The sequence below is a fragment of the Dermochelys coriacea genome, chromosome 4 (assembly GCF_009764565.3).
Source record: "Dermochelys coriacea isolate rDerCor1 chromosome 4, rDerCor1.pri.v4, whole genome shotgun sequence".
Classification (NCBI taxonomy): domain Eukaryota; kingdom Metazoa; phylum Chordata; order Testudines; family Dermochelyidae; genus Dermochelys; species Dermochelys coriacea.
Window position 1 is genome coordinate 125,455,490 of NC_050071.1, and position 22,796 is coordinate 125,478,285.

The 22,796-nt window shown below is 40.4% G+C and overlaps 1 protein-coding gene across 29 annotated transcripts in view; it reads right to left on the minus strand.

The window, feature by feature from the left end:
• ADD1 (adducin 1) overlaps positions 1-22,796 on the minus strand; it is a 126,239-nt gene that overhangs the window by 91,711 nt on the left and 11,732 nt on the right. For 3 of the 29 annotated variants that reach the window (XM_038399328.2, XM_038399323.2, XM_038399324.2), the window contains exon 1: positions 22,606-22,655. The exons of the other annotated variants lie outside the window; for them this stretch is intronic. The gene's annotated coding sequence lies outside the window, so the exon portion shown is untranslated. Of the gene's footprint in view, positions 1-22,605; positions 22,656-22,796 lie in introns of those variants that run through there. 29 annotated transcript variants of the gene reach the window in all.

The window sequence follows — 22,796 nt, forward strand, 5'->3', positions numbered from 1 at the left end:
TGTTCAAGATTCATGGGTCCGACACACACTTATCATAACATGTGGTACTGCGTCAAATGCCCCAACAACTATATGGGAAAAACCAGACAATCACTACACTCTTAATGAACTACACAGAAAAATGATAGAAGAAAAAACACCGTATCACCCATGGGAGAACGCTTTATTCAAAGTCATCACACCATATCTGATCTCTTAGTACTTGCTCCCAAAGGAAACCTGCAAACACTTGAAAGGTGAGCTTGGGAACTTAAATTCATAAATTTATTAGGTTTCAGAGTAGCAGCCGTGTTAGTCTGTATTCGCAAAAAGAAAAGGAGTACCCGTGGCACCTTAGAGACTAACAAATTTATTAGAGCATAAGCTTTCGTGAGCTACAGCTCACTTCATCGGATGCATTTGGTGGAAAAAGCAGAGGAGAGATTTATATACACACACACACAGAGAACATGAAACAATGGGTTTATCATACACACTGTAAAGGAGAGTGATCACTTAAGATAAGCCATCACCAGCAGCAGGGGGGGGGAAAAGGAGGAAAACCTTTCATGGTGACAAGCAAGGTAGGCTAATTCCAGCAGTTAACAAGAATATCAGAGGAACAGTGGGGGGTGGGGTGGGAGGGAGAAATACCATGGGGAAATAGTTTTACTTTGTGTAATGACTCATCCATTCCCAGTCTCTATTCAAGCCTAAGTTAATTGTATCCAGTTTGCAAATTAATTCCAATTCAGCAGTCTCTCGGAGTCTGTTTTTGAAGCTTTTTTGTTGAAGGATAGCCACTCTTAGGTCTGTGATCGAGTGACCAGAGAGATTGAAGTGTTCTCCAACTGGTTTTTGAATGTTATAATTCTTGACGTCTGATTTGTGTCCATTCATTCTTTTACGTAGAGACTGTCCAGTTTGGCCAATGTACATGGCAGAGGGGCATTGCTGGCACATGATGGCATATATCACATTGGTAGATGCGCAGGTGAACGAGCCTCTGATAGTGTGGCTGATGTGATTAGGCCCTATGATGGTGTCCCCTGAATAGATATGTGGACAGAGTTGGCAACGGGCTTTGTTGCAAGGATAGGTTCCTGGGTTAGTGGTTCTGTTGTGTGGGGTGTGGTTGCTGGTGAGTATTTGCTTCAGATTGGGGGGCTGTCTGTAAGCAAGGACTGGTCTGTCTCCCAAGATCTGTGAGAGAGATGGGTCGTCCTTCAGGATAGGTTGTAGATCCTTGATGATGCGTTGGAGAGGTTTTAGTTGGGGGCTGAAGGTGATGGCTAGTGGCGTTCTGTTGTTTTCTTTCTTGGGCCTGTCCTGTAGTAGGTGACTTCTGGGTACTCTTCTGGCTCTGTCAATCTGTTTCTTCACTTCAGCAGGTGGGTATTGTAGTTGTAGGAATGCATGATAGAGATCTTGTAGGTGTTTGTCTCTGTCTGAGGGGTAGGAGCAAATGCGGTTATATCGTAGCGCTTGGCTGTAGACAATGGATCGAGTGGTATGATCTGGATGAAAGCTAGAGGCATGTAGGTAGGAATAGCGGTCAGTAGGTTTCCGATATAGGGTAGTGTTTATGTGACCATCGCTTATTAGCACCGTAGTGTCCAGGAAGTGGATCTCTTGTGCGGACTGGTCCAGGCTGAGGTTGATGGTGGGATGGAAATTGTTGAAATCATGGTGGAATTCCTCAAGAGCTTCTTTTCCATGGGTCCAGATGATGAAGATGTCATCAATGTAGCGCAAGTAGAGTAGGGGCATTAGGGGACGAGAGCTGAGGAAGCGTTGTTCTAAGTCAGCCATAAAAATGTTGGCATACTGTGGGGCCATGCGGGTACCCATCGCAGTGCCGCTGATTTGAAGGTATACATTGTCACCAAATGTGAAATAGTTATGGGTCAGGACAAAGTCACAAAGTTCAGCCACCAGGTTAGCCGTGACAGTATCGGGGATACTGTTCCTGATGGCTTGTAGCCCATCTTTGTGTGGAATGTTGGTGTAGAGGGCTTCTACATCCATAGTGGCTAGGATGGTGTTTTTAGGAAGATCACCAATGGACAGGGAAAAATTAAGAATGAGCTCTCAAAACTGGATACTCTCATAAAGAACCAACCTTCCACACAAACTTCCTCGTGGCTGGACTTTACAAAAACTAGACAAGCCATTTACAAAACACACTTTGCTTCTCTACAAAAGAAAAAGGACACTAAGCTATCTAAACTACTATATGCCACAAGGGGCCACAACAATGGTTCCCGTAACCCACCCATCAATATTGTTAATCTATCCAACTATACTCTTAGCCCAGCAGAAGAATCTGTCCTATCTCGGGGCCCTCTGATCCCACTGAGAGTTACCAAAAGAAACTACAGCATTTGCTCAAGAAACTCCCTGGAAAAGCACAAGAACAAATCCGCACAGACACACCCCTAGAACCCCGACCTGGGGTATTCTATCTGCTACCCAAGATCCATAAACCTGGAAATCCTGGACGCCCCATTATCTCAGGCATTGGCACCCTGACAGCAGGATTGTCTGGCTATGTAGACTCCCTCCTCAGGCCCTTCGTTACCAGCACTCCCAGCTATCTTCGAGACACCACTGACTTCCTGAGGAAACTACAGTCCATTGGTGATCTTCCTAAAAACACCATCCTAGCCACTATGGATGTAGAAGCCCTCTACACCAACATTCCACACAAAGATGGACTACAAGCCGTCAGGAACAGTATCCCCGATACTGTCAAGGCTAACCTGGTGGCTGAACTTTGTGACTTTGTCCTGACCCATAACTATTTCACATTTGGTGACAATGTATACCTTCAAATCAGCGGCACTGCGATGGGTACCCGCATGGCCCCACAGTATGCCAACATTTTTATGGCTGACTTAGAACAACGCTTCCTCAGCTCTCGTCCCCTAATGCCCCTACTCTACTTGCGCTACATTGATGACATCTTCATCATCTGGACCCATGGAAAAGAAGCTCTTGAGGAATTCCACCATGATTTCAACAATTTCCATCCCACCATCAACCTCAGCCTGGACCAGTCCACACAAGAGATCCACTTCCTGGACACTACGGTGCTAATAAGCGATGATCACATAAACACCACCCTATATCGGAAACCTACTGACCGCTATTCCTACCTACATGCCTCTAGCTTTCATCCAGATCATACCACTCGATCCATTGTCTACAGCCAAGCGCTACGATATAACCACATTTGCTCCAACCCCTCAGACAGAGACAAACACCTACAAGATCTCTATCATGCATTCCTACAACTACAATACCCACCTGCTGAAGTGAAGAAACAGATTGACAGAGCCAGAAGAGTACCCAGAAGTCACCTACTACAGGACAGGCCCAAGAAAGAAAACAACAGAACGCCACTAGCCATCACCTTCAGCCCCCAACTAAAACCTCTCCAACGCATCATCAAGGATCTACAACCTATCCTGAAGGACGACCCATCACTCTCACAGATCTTGGGAGACAGACCAGTCCTTGCTTACAGACAGCCCCCCAATCTGAAGCAAATACTCACCAGCAACCACACCCCACACAACAGAACCACTAACCCAGGAACCTATCCTTGCAACAAAGCCCGTTGCCAACTCTGTCCACATATCTATTCAGGGGACACCATCATAGGGCCTAATCACATCAGCCACACTATCAGAGGCTCGTTCACCTGCGCATCTACCAATGTGATATATGCCATCATGTGCCAGCAATGCCCCTCTGCCATGTACATTGGCCAAACTGGACAGTCTCTACGTAAAAGAATGAATGGACACAAATCAGATGTCAAGAATTATAACATTCAAAAACCAGTTGGAGAACACTTCAATCTCTCTGGTCACTTGATCACAGACCTAAGAGTGGCTATCCTTCTTCAACAAAAAAGCTTCAAAAACAGACTCCAACGAGAGACTGCTGAATTGGAATTAATTTGCAAACTGGATACAATTAACTTAGGCTTGAATAGAGACTGGGAATGGATGAGTCATTACACAAAGTAAAACTATTTCCCCATGGTATTTCTCCCTCCCACCCCACCCCCCCCACTGTTCCTCTGATATTCTTGTTAACTGCTGGAATTAGCCTACCTTGCTTGTCACCATGAAAGTTTTTCCTCCTTTTCCCCCCCCTGCTGCTGGTGATGGCTTATCTTAAGTGATCACTCTCCTTTACAGTGTGTATGATAAACCCATTGTTTCATGTTCTCTGTGTGTGTGTGTGTGTATATAAATCTCTCCTCTGCTTTTTCCACCAAATGCATCCGATGAAGTGAGCTGTAGCTCACGAAAGCTTATGCTCTAATAAATTTGTTAGTCTCTAAGGTGCCACGGGTACTCCTTTTCTTTTTATAAATTTATTAGACACCAAAAACCATGAACTTTACAGGGAAGCTGGTTTTATGACTCGTTACAATTTGTAACACATCACACTTCTTGTGACTCTTAATTGCCCACTGCAAACCCTTTATGAATAACAAGCTAACCCCCAACGGCCCATTTCATTTCAAGTGACCAACTTCAACATGTTACCCCTTCTGCTTAACTATCTGTCCTAATTTGTATTTAGCTCAGACTCTGCTTCCTTCCCCAGACCTGATGAAGATCTCTGTGTAGACTGAAAGCTCGTAACTTCCAGCAACAGAAATTGGTCCAATAAGAGATATTACCTCACCTACCTTCTCTCTCATATATCCTGGGAACAACACAGCTACAATGACGCTTCAGACACAATTATGCTGACTTTCATTATATTCATTCAAATATTATATTCTAAGTGTTTTCTCCAAAAGTTGTTTGATAACAGTATTTTAAAAGTTAACTTAAAATGTATGTAACAAATCACTATAGTTAAGAAAAAAAGAAAAGCAAACAATACTGAACTCGTGGAATTGTTTATGCGAAGTCTCATGTTTGTTTGTTAAAAGTAGTAATCACTCATTTTTTAAATGGCTTCTATGTACACTCTGCATAGAGGCCAACAAAATTAATCCTTCCTTATTCCTGACGGGGCTTTGAGAACCTCTCTCTCCATCACCACAAAGCACCATATTCTATAATCACCTTCCTTCCAGATAGGGACAAGACTCCCTTTGTAATCTGTCAACACCATTCCTTTGCTGCCCAAAAAGTTTACATGAGTAGGGCCGTACCAAATTCATGGCCATGAAAAATGTGTCACGAACCATGAAATCAGGTCTCCCCCCTATGAAATCTGGTCTTTTTTTTTGTGTATGTTTTTACCCTATATTATACAGATGTCACGGGGGAAACCAGAGTTTATCAAATTGGGGGTCCTGACCCAAAAGGGAGTTGCAGGGGGGTTGTAAAGTTATTTTAGGGGAGGTCGCAGTATTCCCACCCTTACTTCTGCACTGCCTTCAGAGCTGAGCAGCTGGAGATTGGCAGCTGTTGGCCAGGCGCCCAGCTCTGGAGGGAGCACCGTACCAGCAGCAGCGCAGAAGTAAGAGTGGCAATACCATCCCATCCCACCCTTACTTCTGCGCTGCCACTTTCAGAACTGGGCGGCCAGAGAATGACGCCTGCTGCCTAAGGCCTAGTTCTACAGGCAGCAGCGCAGAAGTAAGGTTGATAACACCATACCATGCCATCCTTACTCCTGCGCTGCTGCTGGCAGCGGCTCTGCCTTCAGAGCTGGGCTCTGCCTCTGCTCTCCAACTGCCCAGCTCTGAAGGCAGTGCCGCTACCAGCAGCAGCACAGAAGTAAGGGTAGCAATATCACGTGCCCCCTACAATAACCTTGCGTCCCCCCGCACAACTGACTTTTGGGTCAGCACCATGAAATTTCAGATTTAAATAGCTGAATTCATGAAATTTACTATTTTAAAAATCCTATGACCATGAAATTGACAAATATGAACCGTGAATTTGGTAGGGCCCTATACATGAGACACTTCCTTCCTCAACCCTGTGGATCTCAGAAGAAAGAAGCAGAGTGACTAACGTGTAGGCCTGCTGCAAGGGAGTGCAGAGCTCTTCCACTATACTATCGACAAACTTTAATAAGCCAGTCTACACTATAAAATTATCTGAGCAGTTTATTTCATACAATATTCTTGCCTCACAGAGAGAGAGTGTTTAACACCCCACAGCTGTGCAGGAACTTTACAACCCCATTCTAATACAGAAACCTTTGATCCCTGCTTGGATCTATAACTAGAAGTTAGAAAAAAAAAGTCTGGTAAATATAGAAATGAATTTAAATACAATGTACAGGCTGTTTCCATAGCACCAAACATGCTTACTATAATCAAGCCTTCATCACCATGGGGGTAAAAGTGATAGTGAAGGATACTCTCTCTTTTTAGTTCCATCTGGAGTATCCATTTCTCTTCACATGAATATTGCATCTTAGAATCCTGCTGCAGTAAGCTATTTTGATAGAACAAACCAAATGCATTCCCTATAGTTGCGAAGTTAAATACAACCACTTCTCATTGCACAGACAAGGCCTTTAGCACATAAAAGCCATTTTCAAGATATACCTTTAGAAAAGGGAAAAATGAACAACTTTATTTATGCTATCACCGAGATTTTAACTGGAGCACCAGCTCAGATTACAAGACTTGTCAGAATACATAAAATAAAATTCTTCCTACCTTGTTTCCACCTGCATAGTAGTAGTCAGAGGCTCTCTCCCTACTGGGCTTTAAAAATCACGCTCAACCACTGTTAAAACATGACCAGAAAGGTTTCCAATTGCAATTTGGTCAATGAGTGCATATGGTGCAAAATATGTCGGAACAACCAAGCTCTTGTGTAGCTGTTGAATATTATGAAAACTATCGTTACAATTCGTTCCATAGTTTTTAAACTTAGTTATAAGGTTATTGTAGTCAGAGTTAGAGATGGCATACTCTAGTGGACTGAACAGAGGACTGGAAGTCAAGAATACTGACTTCTGATACAAATTCTCACAAGGACTCCCTCTGTGGCCTTGGGAAGGTCATAATCTATCTAACATCTGTGAAATGGTGATAGTACTTACATCACAGCAGTGTCATGATAATTCACCTTTGTACACTGCTAAGCATTATTTCATGTATAAGAACATTTGTTCTGGTATCCTATCAGTTTCAACATTTTTTAGAGCCAAATACATACATAGTCACCTCACATTTACAGTGTCTTTTCAAAGCAATTTGTAGAGTGCTTCAGATTAACCAGGCTCTCTCTGGTGGGATTTCAAAAAACAACTGGGCGAGGCAATTAAAACACGTCATCTGTTAAAAATGGACTTCATTATGTTATCCTGTTCACATTTCTGCTAAACCATGTGAACAATTCTCTGTGTGCCTTTACAGAGTATAATCTGAACAGTACTGAACTTTCATCTGGATAATTGGTTATTCCACATGAAAAACAGATACACAGACAAAAATCTCCTGAAGATCATTTATATTTCAGTAGTGGCTAGAAAACCCAACCAAGGTAACAGGACCTTTTTGCTAGGTGCTGTATATAAACAGGCTCCTGCAACTATATCTGTGCAGATCTTTATGCCCATGTAGAGTCTAACCGACTTCAGTGAGACCCTCCCCACATGTAAGTAGCGTCCACCCACGCAGATCCAACCGCAGAACAGGACCACAAAAACGTAATCCTTACCCCAAAGACTTTACAATCTAAATTAAGACCAGAGGCAACTAGTTAGAAAAAGAATAGGAGGAAGGAGGATGTGGGCAAAAGTAATAAGATTACTCTGTTATAAAAAGTCAATGTTCACAATTTGATTCTATTAAACAATTTGGCTTTTTGTGTGCATTTAAGAAGTTTAAACTTCTGCCTATTCTGTTTTTTAGAACAAAACCATCAACTTGTTAGTTTTGTTTTCTGGTGTGACCAAGAAGGGTCCAAGATAATGACGACAGAGTCACTGACGCATCCACTGTAATGGTGACATTTTACTAGCCCTCATACTAATAAATGTATTATTTTCCTAGCCACTGATCATCAATAAGTTCCACCCCATAAAATATCACTCATCAGAAGACAGTAGTTTGTTGTTAATAAGGACTGCTCAAATTTCCAACTTTTTACAAATTATTGGATTTCTTCAGCTATTTCCCACCACATCTTGGAGCCCTGAAAGTTAACATTTTTTCCCACTTTATTCCCCTCTATCAGACACATGCACACTGGCTTATTTTATACAGGGTTGTTCATAAGTGCCATGCTTCTGGTTAAAGAGGAAAAAAGCATGAGGCATCAAGATGAACAAACAAAATGGATAAAGATGTTCAGCAGTAGCCTAGTGGTAAAGTTGGATATACCATGTAAAATCCCTGGGTTAGATTCTTATTCTTACAATAAAGAGTCTTGTGTTGTATAGCAATGAGCCATGTGACAAAATTCCTGAAGTCTTGTCTACACTAAGAAAAAAAATCAGACTGATAAGATAATTATCCACTGGTGCACAATGGAAACTGTGAACAGACATACTTTTCAACACCACATTGATATCTTCATACCCAAACATCCATATTCCTCCACTCAGCCCTTGCCAAACGGCCCTCTACAAAGGATCAGCTAGAGAGTAGAGAAACCCCCAGAGTAGAGATCTCCCCACTGTATTTTCCACCGAATGCATCCGATGAAGTGAGCTGTAGCTCACAAAAGCTTATGCTCAAATAAATTTGTTAGTCTCTAAGGTGCCATAAGTACTCCTTTTCTTTCTACTACTTGCAACCACCTTATAGAGAGGAAACTATTTCTCAAGAAGTTAGAACCCAAACAATTTACAGCTTTATAGGTCAAGACCGAAACCATACGTAAGAACATAGGAATTGCCACACAAGATCAGACCAGTGATCCAACTAGTCCAATATTCTGTCTCTAACAGTGGGGCCAAGACCAGACGATTTATAGAAGTTTTAAGAAACAATAATGGACAGTTAATGCAAAACTTATGCTGTCCAGCATAAGTTCTCTTTCTCATATTTTTAACACATCTAACGTAATTGTAGTTGACATTAGAAGAATGTCTAATCCTTTTTGGAACTACAAGTTATTTGCCTCAATGATATCAGGTGGCAATCAGTTCCACAGGATAGTTATGATTCGTTTAAATAAATATTCCCTTTAATCAGTTTCAAATGTGTTGTCTTTAAAGTTCATTCAAGACCCAAGACTCTTGTATTATGAGAAAGAAATATTCTAATCAGGTTCTTATACTGTGCCCATCAGTAATCATTCATTATCTTATTTTTCTCTACACTATACTACACTCCCACCCTCACGCTGCACTGAACTATCCCTATCTTCTCAATCTCTCCACACATAGAAAGTCTTCTCATGTCTCTAGCATTTGAATGTAGTATTCCTATTGAGAGTGTACCATAGATTCATATAACAGCATTAGAAAATACTGTGAATATTAGAACCACTCCTTTTATACCCATCATCATGCACTTTTTTGGCCACTGCTGAGAACTGAGCATTTCAGGGGGCTGTTCAGAGTGACATCCAGGTCTTTCCTGAGTATTTACAGTTTACTTAGAGCCAGTAATGTGCATTATTAATTCAAATTATTCCTTCCAATACGTACTGCCTTGCATTTGTCAACTCTGAATCTGCCAGCATGCTTTAATCTAGCTTTGCTAGCTCCTCCTGAGTTCCTTACTCTACTCCAGTGTAAGTAAACTAAATAACAGTGCTATCTTCAAGTATTATTTACTATTCACTCCCCTTCTTCCAGATCACTGATGTATCCAACACCATGAGTCCTGGTGTGCAACCTGAGGGGATCCCGCTGTTAAATTTTTTTTTGCCGTGTCAGAAACTGGCCATTTATTCCTTTTGTTTTTGTCTCTTTGCCAGTTTTCAGTCTACAACTGGAAGCTGTCTCTCATACCATGACTACTTCCTTAATAGCTTCTTATGAGGAACTCAGTCAAAGGCTTTTTGAAAGTCCAGATAACTAGTGTAATCCAGTTCTCATCTTGACAATAGGTACAGAGTACTGTGTAACTCCCTGTCTGACTTTTTTCACGTGTACAAGACAGTCTCTTATCTTACGCTCCATGCTCCAAGGAATGGTAGGAATAGGACATGGAGCTTTAACAAACTTGTTGCAGGGTGTTGGTGAGAGTGTACACTGAGGTGTCTGAAGGGTGGTGAGATAAGTGTGTCCTGGGGTAGGTGCTGTCTGGTGGGTTGAGGGGGGCCAGACAACCCCACATATTTTCTGTCTTACTAGTTGCATCTTCCTCCAGGCTTATCCCTCTTCTCACTTGAGGCTCTCCAAGCTGGATCCAAACTGGGAGGTAGAAATGCCTGCAAACTACCTAAAGAGCAGTGCCATAACTACAGGGCCATTTCTGTAGCCCAGCTGGATATGTGGGATCTAGCTGGTCTGTGAGAATGCGAGACTGAGCTTTCAGATACAAGACACTTGGCAGCCCTGCTTGTAAGGCCCATACTTGGGAGAAAATATCTAATTCTACCTATCTAACATCCCCCTTGTAGTTTCTCAGTGCCTCACAATCATACTGTTAAAATAGCCACTTGTTATATTATCAGAAATTTTGGATAAAATTTATCAGTAGCCTCATTTAAAAAGTTCTAGGAGACAGAAGGGTCTATCAACAATCTAGTAAAATTGAATACATTCATTTGTAGGCTATATCTACTCTAAGGCCAGGATCCTCCAACCTCCTGTGAAATGCTGAACTCTCTCAACTACATCAACAGAAATTTGAGGGCATTTAGCCTCTCTCAGAAAGCAATCAGCATGTTGCAGGACTGGGTGCTAACAGGAGCACAATAGGGCTCTCAAAATGAAATTTTGCCATGAGCTTTGACAGAAGCAAGATCAAGCTCTAAACTTTGCTCTCCAAAATCTAATTCAAAATGTAACTAAGTGATTTGTGCCCCATTAGCAAGCACTATCAGGTGGGCAAAGTTCAGTTTTTTGTTCATACTGGATCCATACATTAATACTTGATTATTAGTAGCATTCTACAATAAACAGATCTTATATTAACATAAAAAGAAATAGATTAATCCATCCTCTGACCCACTGCACTCTGTCTTGTGGGCTGTAAACTCACTCAACATGGATGCTAGAATCCCCAGCCACTACTCCTTTACTTAACCATTCTAAAGCCACTGGCAAACAAGCAGCAGAAGCTGGCTTGATTCATATAACCTGAATTAATAAGTATTTTGCCTGGAAGGGATACATGCTCATTCTTTTATTTAGAAGAATGACAGAAACTGGTCTTAAAGACAGTACTAGATTGTTCCCTTTCTGGGAATACAGAAGAAAAATCAAATGTAAATTACAATTAAACAAACATTCTCTTTTCAATATATCTAATATTTTGTAGTAGCAGGATCTAATCTGATAAATGTTATTTGTTGTGAGCTATCATGCCAGTTTGGAATGATAACGAATTGAAAACACTTATAATTTAAAAAAAATTCACATTCCTAACAGAAACAATATTAGACAGCTAGCTAATAAACAAGAATCAAATCCAATACTATTAGTATTGTTCCAAATGCATAGATTAAAGATACAGAAAACAAATACATAGGTCAGAGTGACTAGCCTTCTCTTATTACTTCCATTTTTGCAAAAATATGGGGGCTGGAAGAGATGCAATATGAGGCAAAGCAGACAAAGTGGGGAAGATAACTGCTATCATAAGATATGTTAGAAAGGCACCAAAAAAATCAGAACTCCGTGTAGTTCCTGTTATATCAATATCAGTTCCAGACTGGTGGAGTAGAGGATGTAGAAATAACCAAAATAGCAAGACAATTTTCCCTTGATCATTAAATACATTTCCTTGAATTAGTACTCAATCCCTCTGTAACTTTAGCCTGGGGTATTCGTTTATCAAATTCTTGAGCTAGCTCAAGAACTGCACTGCTGACCTGCTAAAAGATAGGTCTGAGGATTTGACAAGTTTTTCAATTGATAGGAAAGTGCTTTCTCAACAGCAAAGGTCTGAGTTTCTAGAATCAATTATATAAAAGATCTCAGAGAACGCACCGCTATATATTGCGAGAAAAGGGAAACAATGAAAACAATTATAAAAGATGATTTAATGGTTGTTTTTTCCTTAATTCAAGAGAAAAAAATAATGAAATAAAGATTTGATTTCCTCAATTTAGTCTCTCATCAAGGCACGTTTGCTCCTGCAATGCTAAGAGATTGAAGATGAAGGAATCAAAAATTACAGCATTTTCAGAGATTGGAATATAGTCTCCTCAAGGATAATTTTTCATAAAACATAACATGCAGTGGAAATGAAGGAACAGACTTCAGATGGCAGAATGAATTCAACTGGAATATGAACCAAACAATTCCAAGTTAAGATTCAAGGTCCAGACAGCATCTCTAGAATACTGCTCTTAGACTATGTTTCAATTAGGACTAAACTTTTTACATTAATTGGTTCAAGCTTATACCAACTAAATACCATCTAGATACTACAATTAGTGTAAGAGAGCGCATACATTATGAACAGTTTAAAATTTGATTTAGGGTCCATTTACAGCATAAAAATATCATGCTACAATAAAATCCATATTTTACGCTTATAGTGTACCCTGAATGTCAACAAGTCCAGGTTTGTTGAATATATAAATTTCAGAGTCAAAGAATGTTTATATAGTTTGGCCCTATCCACACAGGCTAGCTGAACCTGGAGCTCATTACTTAATTTGTTTCCTCTCATCAAGCCTAGATTTGTTGACTTCAGCATCATCATTTTCTCACACTTTTCTCTGAGAAGGGGGTTGTGAGATTGGATTGACTACAAAGAATTTGTTCTAAAGAGTTTCTGGAGTCCACAAGTACTATTATATTGTGTATTATAGTAGATTTTACCACCCAAAGCCACTGCACAGAGTGTGTCTATGAAAGATGCTAATCCTCAATTGTAACTAACATTTCTGTAAGTGCCTAAGGCTTAGATAATTGCTTTTAGTAAGTCCCCCCCCCCCCAAAAAAAAGCTTGTTGAAAAAAATAGCACCATGCTGTCCCAGATTAGAAAGTCATATTTGACTAGGAGAGCCTGACAGGTTGCCGCTTGTAGCTGGAGTGATTCTGAGGAGCAGAACTTGCTTCCAAACAGATCCAATCATTTACAATCTTTAACTTTTGAAGTGTTCTTGGCAGATTTCTAATTTTTCTTGGACAGCCAAGACCGCTAGAGATCCAGGGTTATGGTGCAAGTAAAAGTATTCAAACAAAAGATGGAACCATGCATCTTTTCTTGATACATTTCAGCGCTGGTGGTACAGTGGCATACACACAGCTTGCACTGACTCTAGCTGTTTATCATTTATGGGGAGGATAATTCTGGCAGGACCACAGCTGACAGAATATTAAATGGTTCATGAAGCTTTTATGAATAGAACCACAAGTCCTGATCGTGAATGTATCGGTAATTCATACCATGAGCTCTTGCAGTGACCTAAAATTATCCAGCATTGGTAACAGTGATGAGGCAGCCGCCTTATTAGGTAATGAGAGGTCTTTCTGAGGTGGGGTGGGGGGGGTGAAGCTGAGTACTGATGGATTTTTGCCAACAGGGCGTGCTCTTTCTGGTATTCTAGCATCTGTGGTCTTGCCAAGGAGGACTGCTGGAGATAAAGCTAGTCTCCTTTCTTGATGGACAGGAGTGGATCCCCGAGGTCTGGGAAGGTGACCCCAGTAGCCCCAGAAAGGCGAGGGTAGCATCCTGTATGTATATGGGTGGTTGGTAGGTTGCTGACCAGACCAGTGCCAGCCCTTATGCAATGGCTGAATTTCCAGCACCACCACTGAGTGAGTGTATGGTTCCCTGCTTAATGCTGGTGAGAAGATAAGCAATGGTGATGCTGTGGAAGACTAGATCTCTTCCAATATATATATGGTACTGGGATTTTTGTCAGTACCAGTCAACATCTTGGGTGCCAATGAGAGTTCCACGGTGTACATTTGTTCCACCAGTACCAGGGATAGCATGAGTGTGGGTGCCTTCAGTACTGAACTCCGTACCAATGGAATCTGCTGCACCACCGTCTGCTCCTTTTTACTTGTCTTCACTACTGGATGAGGTTTGAAGGGTTTTATCCCAAGATGTCTTCCTGTGTGTCTCAGAGACAGGATACCGAGCTCTTCCTCGAACTGTTATTCCAGGGCTCTGGACAGCCTCAATGATTCTGGTGACATAGGTGCTGACTTCACCACTGAATCTTAGGTGTCAAGTGCTTGCTCTATATAGCACAGTATGGGGGGGGGGGGTCTTAGACCCCAGATCTTCTGGGTCTGATGCCCCTCTAAGACTGACCTAAGCAATCAAATTGGAATCTTGCATCCCGTGATTTTCAGGTTCCAGTGGAGAACAACGTGCAAACCAAGCATGTGCTTGGGATGTGGTATTTTCTTGGGCAGAACTGACACCACAGGTGCCTCTCTAAGCAGGACAGTCAAGGCTTGAAGCCTGCAAGTTGTGTGTTGACCATCTTGAGATCCTTGTGCAGGGAGTCTGTATGGATGAGAATTATTCAGTCCAAGACGTCAAAAAGTAAGGGAATGAAGGCTGTTCTGAAGGTGTTTCAGAAGCTTAGATAAAGACAGCTCTCATTATAGTTGTTAGCAGGACACCTCTAGGCTCCACCTTGCTGCCACGGGTGGCCAGAGGGAACTGAGGGAGGGTTGCAGCTGCCCTTCCCTTTATTCTCTTGCACAGAGGCAAAAGAAAGCATAACTGCTAGCTAAAAGAATCTGGTCTTGCCTGCATGGGGTGCATGCACACCTTCTATGGGGTCCATACTTAAAATATATTTGACGAAGAAAAGGGGGTTAAGCAAAATTTTTTTTTTTTAAAAACCTGCATTAGGCAATCATTTAGTAGAATTTTTTTCCCCCAGTAGTGACGAAGGGGTTGGTCATATTCTCCATAGCAGTCAGCTATACTAGACCCATTCAGGAGAGGGGTGACATGTAAATATGAAACATGCTGCGCCCTTCCAAAAGGCAGAGGAGCAGCTACACTCCCAAAAGCTACTGCACTCAAGGCAGAAACAATATCCCTAGGAACTCCCAGAGAGCCAACCTGTCTTGCACTCCCACATGCAAGCTGTGCCTTGAATGTAGAATACAGCCCTCCCTCTGGGATGTGCTTCCTGCTTGCACTTATGGTACATGTACAAAAACTATTACTCAAGATCCATCATCTTTGCTTTTATAAAATACTAAGCTGCTACATTCTAAATATTTCTTGCTGTCACGAACAGTTATATCAACAGGGAACTATCCCAAAGCCATCTGATGTTGATTAGATCAGTTTCAGAACTAACTATTATATGCCATGGATACAGGAAATGAATATGAAACAAACATGCCCATCATATTAATCACATCTTACAAAAAATGTGGTATTAAAACCATTGGTTGTATACAGGTATGATATCAAACTGAGAAAATTTTATTTAAGACAGTAACTAATCTTTACTATTTTAGCTCATGAAGTTAGAGGGACACTGTCAACTTGAATTTAAGACAAATACAGCACACTTGATAAATCTTAAAATGTTTTTAATTCTTAAAAATTAATTTTATATATACACTATATACATGCACACAAAAACAGGTCTCCTCCTCCCTCCCCACTCTCCATTGAGTTTCCAAGCATCTTCTCAGCAAGGAAAAAAAGTAAAACTGATAATGCAGAGTACTACTGACTACATCAAACTGGGGAACAAGGTAAATTTTCCCGGTAACTTTTCAGTGATAATGTGGAAGGTATTATGATTCTTATCATACAAGTCTATACTAAAATTACCTGCTAAAATTTGCATAGCTTCCAGTTTATGATCCATGGTTAATCCATGATGTCTAGTTTAAATGTATTAAACAAACTAAATGGCCAAGTTAATTAACTTTGATAATCTTCTTATTGCCTATGCATCAGCACATACTTTCAAAACGTATGCATTTTTAATAGCAGAAAGGCTGCACCCCATGCAAGGATGTCTGTCCATGTTGAAAGAGTTCTAGTATATCTGCTAAGTCATCCACTGTTTGAAGATGACTGCCAAACATGGCTTCAGCACTACTTTGGAGTTTCTTATCTTATCAGTTTAGGCCTTAAACAGCTTGTGCATATTTAAAAGCAAATGGCAAGGCAGAAAGGCTAAAACAATAAAGCACATTAAACGTACACTTTTCCAGTAGTCATATAAAAGTAAATGCTTCCTGATACACACAAAGCCTTAATATTAACCATTCTTAGGCAACTTTCCATAACCATGAATGTTAAGCATTATTTTCATTAAGCTAACTTAGGCCCTATTATTAAACCTACTGGAATTTAATTGCTTAAACAAGAAGTCATTATGTTAGCTGTATGACGTAAAGTGGAAAAATATCTTGTTTTTTATTAATTATTCATATATAAATCAACAGGAAATTCAAATGGCAGTTATGAGGAGTGGTGCGGAATTCAGGTTAACAGCCGTTAGGAAGGAAGCTTCCAAACTTTATCTAATCCACATCCTATCCTGTCCCCACCAAAATTTATTCATTTGCTTGTACTTCCTTCTAGAAATGAAAGGTTTATTGCTGAAGTTATACACAATGGAAAGGATGTGTGATGCAGATTTAGTATACACAGAATTCTTTACTATAATAAAATTCAGATAAAGCATTTCAAGAGACTCTGTTTCCATTTGTATAAGGATTATATCTGATATCTTACAACTACTGGATAGGAAAAAAATAAATATAGCTTCTGATGGTCCATTTAAATAAGTTTATAAATCTTTTAAACCACAAACAAAATGTAAAGTAGCAGTAAGAATTTTATCTTTAGTTCCCCCATCCCAACATTCTGAACCATATAAACAAAACCATCATCACAATATAGCTACTCTAAACACATAGGCAGACATTCAAACAGTTTTATGACACAGTACCTTATATGTAGATCTGAATACAGTAGAGAAAAATCAGTGAGATCTCAGGCATTGCTAACCTTATCTGACTAAAATCTTTGAGGGGGAGAGTGTTGAGGAGTGACGGAAATACTCAATTTATATCTCATTTAAAAGAGCTAGTGTTTTATTGTACAGAAATTTGAGAAATATAATTATTTACCTTTATTACCATAGTGTGCAGGAGCCCTAGTCATGAACCAAGACCCTGTTGTGATGCATGAAAAGAAAAACAGGCCCACCACAAAGAGTTAAAATCCACAGGACAAAGGGATGGGGAGCAGAATGAAATAAGACAACAATACTGGGCAGAAAGACAGTCGGTGATATGAGCACACCAGTGGCCCACCAACCACTGTCACATTTTTTGTAGACATTATGGAAAAAGGAGAGTCAAAGAATTTGAAGGAGAACAATGAAGTCACTTTGTGGATGTTTACAGGGTGTTCCTCCCAAATGTGATGGACAAAATGGGAGAATGCACAAAGACGCCCGTTTCAAAATTTAACTAGGCGATGAAGGCTGACATCATGGTCCAATCAGTAGCACATCTGTAAATTGTTATTTTACATAGTCATTAAAAAAAAAAAGGAGCGAGAGAACAAGAATGAAACTAATCTTCTAAAATGGATTTATCACCACATCTATAAATGTTTAACAAATCAATGTTTTTCTATTTGTTATAGGAATAGCTAACCTGGTGCACCTAATGATTTCTAGGTGCCCTATTTAGGTGTTTGAGTTACTATACTATATATGAGCAATCAAAGGTTGAACTGAAAACAATATTGTTTAATGTGCAAACTATATTTAGTTTAGCTATTAAAATTCTTAAATTAACATCAAATATTATGTTACATTACACAACTGATTAAACTAAAGAAAGAAAAATATTTGATTGCAATATCACAAGTTGAGCATGCACTGCAGCTAAGAATTTTAAACATCTAACTAACATAAGCAAACCTTGAGCACTGACCTAAAGGAACATTAGGATGTTAATGTGAAGTACAGTTATTAAATTTTAAAATGTTCACATCTATGCTAAAAACTTCCAATATTTTCCTAGACATTTGTATACTGATGAGTTTGTTTTTTATTTCAAGTGTTACCATGTTTGAGAAGTGAATAAGCAGACTAATGCACGAAGGTCACTTCAGATCTGGGGAAACAGAGGGCAAGTTATGGCTACTCATGAATTTCAGGTTAACCATATACCTTCCAGTGTCTGAAATTCTCAGCACCTGGCACTCAAACATTTGAATGGTTTTCATTAGCACTAATGCCTTGTCTTCACTACTACTAAAAAGAGTTTTGTTTTTTTTTAACCTCAGGGTAATTAACGTGTGAGCTATCCCAAAGTTAACACACAATGAAGACAAGGCACCTACTGTCACTATTAACATTTGTGCCTTAAACGTAGCTACTGACGCACAAATTAGTTTTCAGAAATCAAATTTTGTTAGTATGGGATTGTAGTTGTAAATATTTTAACATATGACCTGAAAGATAGAGTTATGGTTACAGATAGAATAATTGGATAACATGGAAGTTGTAAGCTGACGTATCCCAAGCAACTTCAATTCAGCTCATGCATCTCAGCAATCTTGTGCACCCTCCAGGTAAGACAGATATGTGCTCTTTGGGGATGTTTACTATGGGCATTATTTCAATCTAAATAACAAATTAATACGAATAATAGGGTTGTTGATTAATTGCAGTTAATTCACGCGATTAACAAAAAAATTAATCGCGATTAACCACACTGTTAAACAAAAATAGAATACTAATTGAAAATGTATTAAATATTTTTGGATGTTTTTCTACATTTTCAAATATATTGTTTTCTATTACAACACAGAATACAAAGTGTACAGTGCTCCCTTTATATTATTTTTATTACAAATATTTGCACTGTAAAAATGATAAAGAAAAGAAATAGTATTTTTCAACTCACCCCATAAAAGTACTGCAGTGCAATGTCTACCGTTAAAGTGTAACTTACAAATATAGATTTTTGTTACATAACTGCACTCAAAAAACAAAACAAAACAATGTAAAACTTTAGAGCCTACAAATCCACTCAGTCCTACTTCTTGTTCAGCCAATCGCTAAGACAAACAAGTTTGTTTACATTTACGGGAGACACTGCTGCCTGCTTCTTATTTATAACGTCACCTGAAAGCGAGAACAGGCATTCGCATGGCATTTTTGTAGCCGGCATTGCAAGGTATTTACATGCCATATATGCTAAAGATTCATAAGCCTCTTCACACTTCGGCCAGCATTCCAGAGGACATGCTTCCATGCTGATGATGCTTGTTAAAAAAAAAAAAGTGTAAATTAAATTTGTGACTGAACTCCTTGCGGGAGAATTGTATGTCTCCTGTTTTGTTTTACCCGCATTCTGCCATATATTTCATGTTATTGCAGTCTCAGTTGATGACCCAGCACTTATTCTTAAGAACACTTTCACAGCAGATTTGACAAAATGCAAAGAAGGTACCAATGTGAGATTTCTAAAAATAGCTACAGCACTCGATCCAAGGTTTAAGAATCTGAAGTGCAGTCCAAAATCTGAGAGGGACGAGGTGTGGAGCATGTTTTTGGAAGTCTTAAAAGAGCAACCCTCCAGTGCGGAAACTACAGAACCTGAACCATCAAAAAAGAAAATCAACTTTTTGCTGGTGGCATCTGACTCAGATAATGAAAATGAACATGCGTCTGCTTTGGATTGTTATCGAGCAGAACCTGTCATCAGCATGGATGCAGATCCTCTGGAATGGTGGCTGAAGCATGAAGGGACACATGAATCTTTAGCGCATCTGGCACATAAATATCTTGCAACTCCAGCTACAACAGTGCCATGCAAACGCCTGTCTCACTTTCAGGTGACACAATAAACAAGAAGCGGGCAGCATTATCTCCTGAAAATTGTAACCAACCTTGTTTGTCTGAGGGATTGACTGACCCAGAAGTAGGACTGAGTGGACTTGTAGGCTCTAAAGTTTTACACTGTTTTATTTTTGAATGCAGATTTTTTTTTGTACCTAATTCTACATTTGTAAGTTCAACTTTCAGAATAAAGAGATTGCACCTCAGTACTTGTATTAGGTTAACTGAAAAATACTATTTCTTTTGTTTTTTACAGTGCAAATATTTGTAAGCAAAAAATAAATATAAAGTGAACACTGTACACTTTGTATCCTGTGTTGCAACTGAAATCAATATATTTGAAAATGTAGAAAACATCCAAAAATATTTAAATAAGTGGCATTATATTATTAACAGTGCGCTTAATCCCACGATTAATCATGATTAATGTTTTTAATCGCTTGACAGCCCTAAACAATTATAAAGATTGTTTGGCTATTGGTATTAAGGTAAAAGGATAGATGGAAAAAAGAGGAAAATGGAGAGGTGGGTGAATTCATGGCCTTCCAGGAAGAACACCTACTGCGGGATTGTATAAGGAGGGTGACATGGGAAGAGCTGAGGGCTTGCAATAGGTAAGACCCCAGCCCCAAAGTGACTGGCAACCACAGCTGTATGAGTTTCTGTTTTTCTCCTTTTGTTGTAAAATATTGTAAAATGTTGTTGCACCAGAAAAGCTACAGAAGAAAAAACCACAGGCAACTTCTCCAACAGCTGGAATGTTCCGATTTATGGTAAATTAGCCCTCATATTTAGCTGGCCTACCTAACCCTCCACAGTTTTTGTCTCACACTCTGCTTTGTGCTCTGGTCCCTAGCTCCCCAGCCTTCTGCCTATCATGTCTGACTTTGCTTGGCTGGCAGCCACAAAAAAAAGTCATCACCTTCAGCTTCCTGGGCAGGCAAGAGGCCAGAAGCTGAGACTCTCTCATCCCCCCAGTCATACTCAAACACACACAGATTAAAAACCATTGTTCCAGCCAGAGTGATCACAATTGAGGGTGTTGCACTCCACAAGGCCTGGTGAAGTTCCCAGATCTGGCTCAATCCTGCAAATCCATGAATCTCTGGGGCAACCCTTTGGTCAGTGCCAGGTAGAGTCAGGGTGTGCACCACTTTGCATGTCGATGGAGAGTTTGAGAGCATGGTGTGCTATGGTATTTCTATCCATCCTCGTGACATGGTGGAAGAGCACGCAAAACCACTTTTGAATATAATGAATGACTGAAGGAATGCCAGATCTCTGCAAAACGCTGCTGACAAACCACTTTATGCTCCGGACTTAGCGCTGACAGTGCATATGAAATGCCTCTAGTCCGTCCAAGACTGCCTATAAGAGGGCCCAGGTTTCTGACCCATATAGTAATACAGGTATGACATGGGTTTGATGTATCCTGAACTTTGTTTCCATGCTAAGATGTTCTTGCATCCATAAGCTAGATATGGACTTCGTGCAGGAGGGGTGAATCCTGTTAGTCATTTTGCTGTGAACAACTGAACTCTGCTTGTACCTAGATAAGATGAACTTGTCAACACTTTCCACAATATCTGACCCCACCTGTTCTGGGTTCTGGGGGTCCAGCTCCAAGATTCTGGACTTTGGTCTCCTGCCATGAGATGTTCAACCCCATAGCCTGCGCGGCATCTTAGAGACGTTGGAGGACAGGGTTGAAGTTACTGCACTTCTCAACAGGCAAGGCAGTGTCATCAGCAGTCTTGTGGTGAACGCTTCTCGACCAACCTTGATTCTGATGTGTGGAGTGGCAAGCCCTAATATCCAGTAGGCAGCTCAACAGAATAGTACCGGGGCAAGAATGCATCCCTGTCACACAGAGCTGAGGTTGTGTAGAAACACAGGGAAAGTGATGAACTAATGTGCATTCTCACAGCAGTACTGGTGTGAAGATTGTGCACCAGATTTATCTGAACATCTGTTACACCAACTCATTTCAGTGCAAGCCAAACTGCTGGCATGTCAACCGAATAAAGGCTGCTTTGAGTTGGTATATGCTATGTGAAATGGGTAGTTAAATTTTCAATGCAGCTCAACTAGAAGCTGGAGGGTAAGGACAGTGTCCACTGCTGACCATCCAACAGTGAAACCTGATTGCTGTGATGACAATGTCTGTTAAGGAACAACCACATTCTACCAAGCAGAATGTGAACAAAAAGACCTTTCCAGGATAATAATAGTCTGTAATTGCCACACACAATGCAAGATTCTTTGCCTTTGTACAGGGACATTCTGATATCTTTCCACACTGCTGGTACTTTGCCTGATGGTCATACCTTTTAGAACAGCTGATGCAGGCCGATGCTCACTGGTTCCAACACACCTTTGAGCAGCTGGAGTGTTACCAGATCTGGCCACTGCACTGTATATTGACACTGTGCCTGCTAGAAAACTCTATTAAATTTATTGATTAACACTTATTTTGCCTGGGGCAAAATGCCCTACTAAGATACAAATCTTAATTTCTCTTCTTAATCCCTATGTCTGTGTAACGGGGTGCCTGCTGCGCCTCTGCGTGTCCAGTCCCTAGGCCCCACTCCTCACAGACTCAGGAAAACTCCAAGCTGGTGCAACTCCTGTGCTCTTTATTTGTGTCCATTTCCTACCACCAGTTTACTACTATAAACAGGCTATTTACAATGGCTTGGCCTAATACAGGCCTGGTCAGCAACAGAGTAAGCAGGCTCCTACCTCTCTCAGAGCCTTTCTTCCCTCCTGGTCTCTGCCACCCTTTTCACTCACTTCCTTCCAGCCTTATTGCTCCTGCCTAATAAGGCTGGCAGGTGCAGTCAGTGATCAGGCAAACCTAGGCTATTTACCCAGCCCCAATCCATTTCCCCTGATTGGGGCTAGAGTGGCTGGAGCTGATTGAGGCTTCCTCA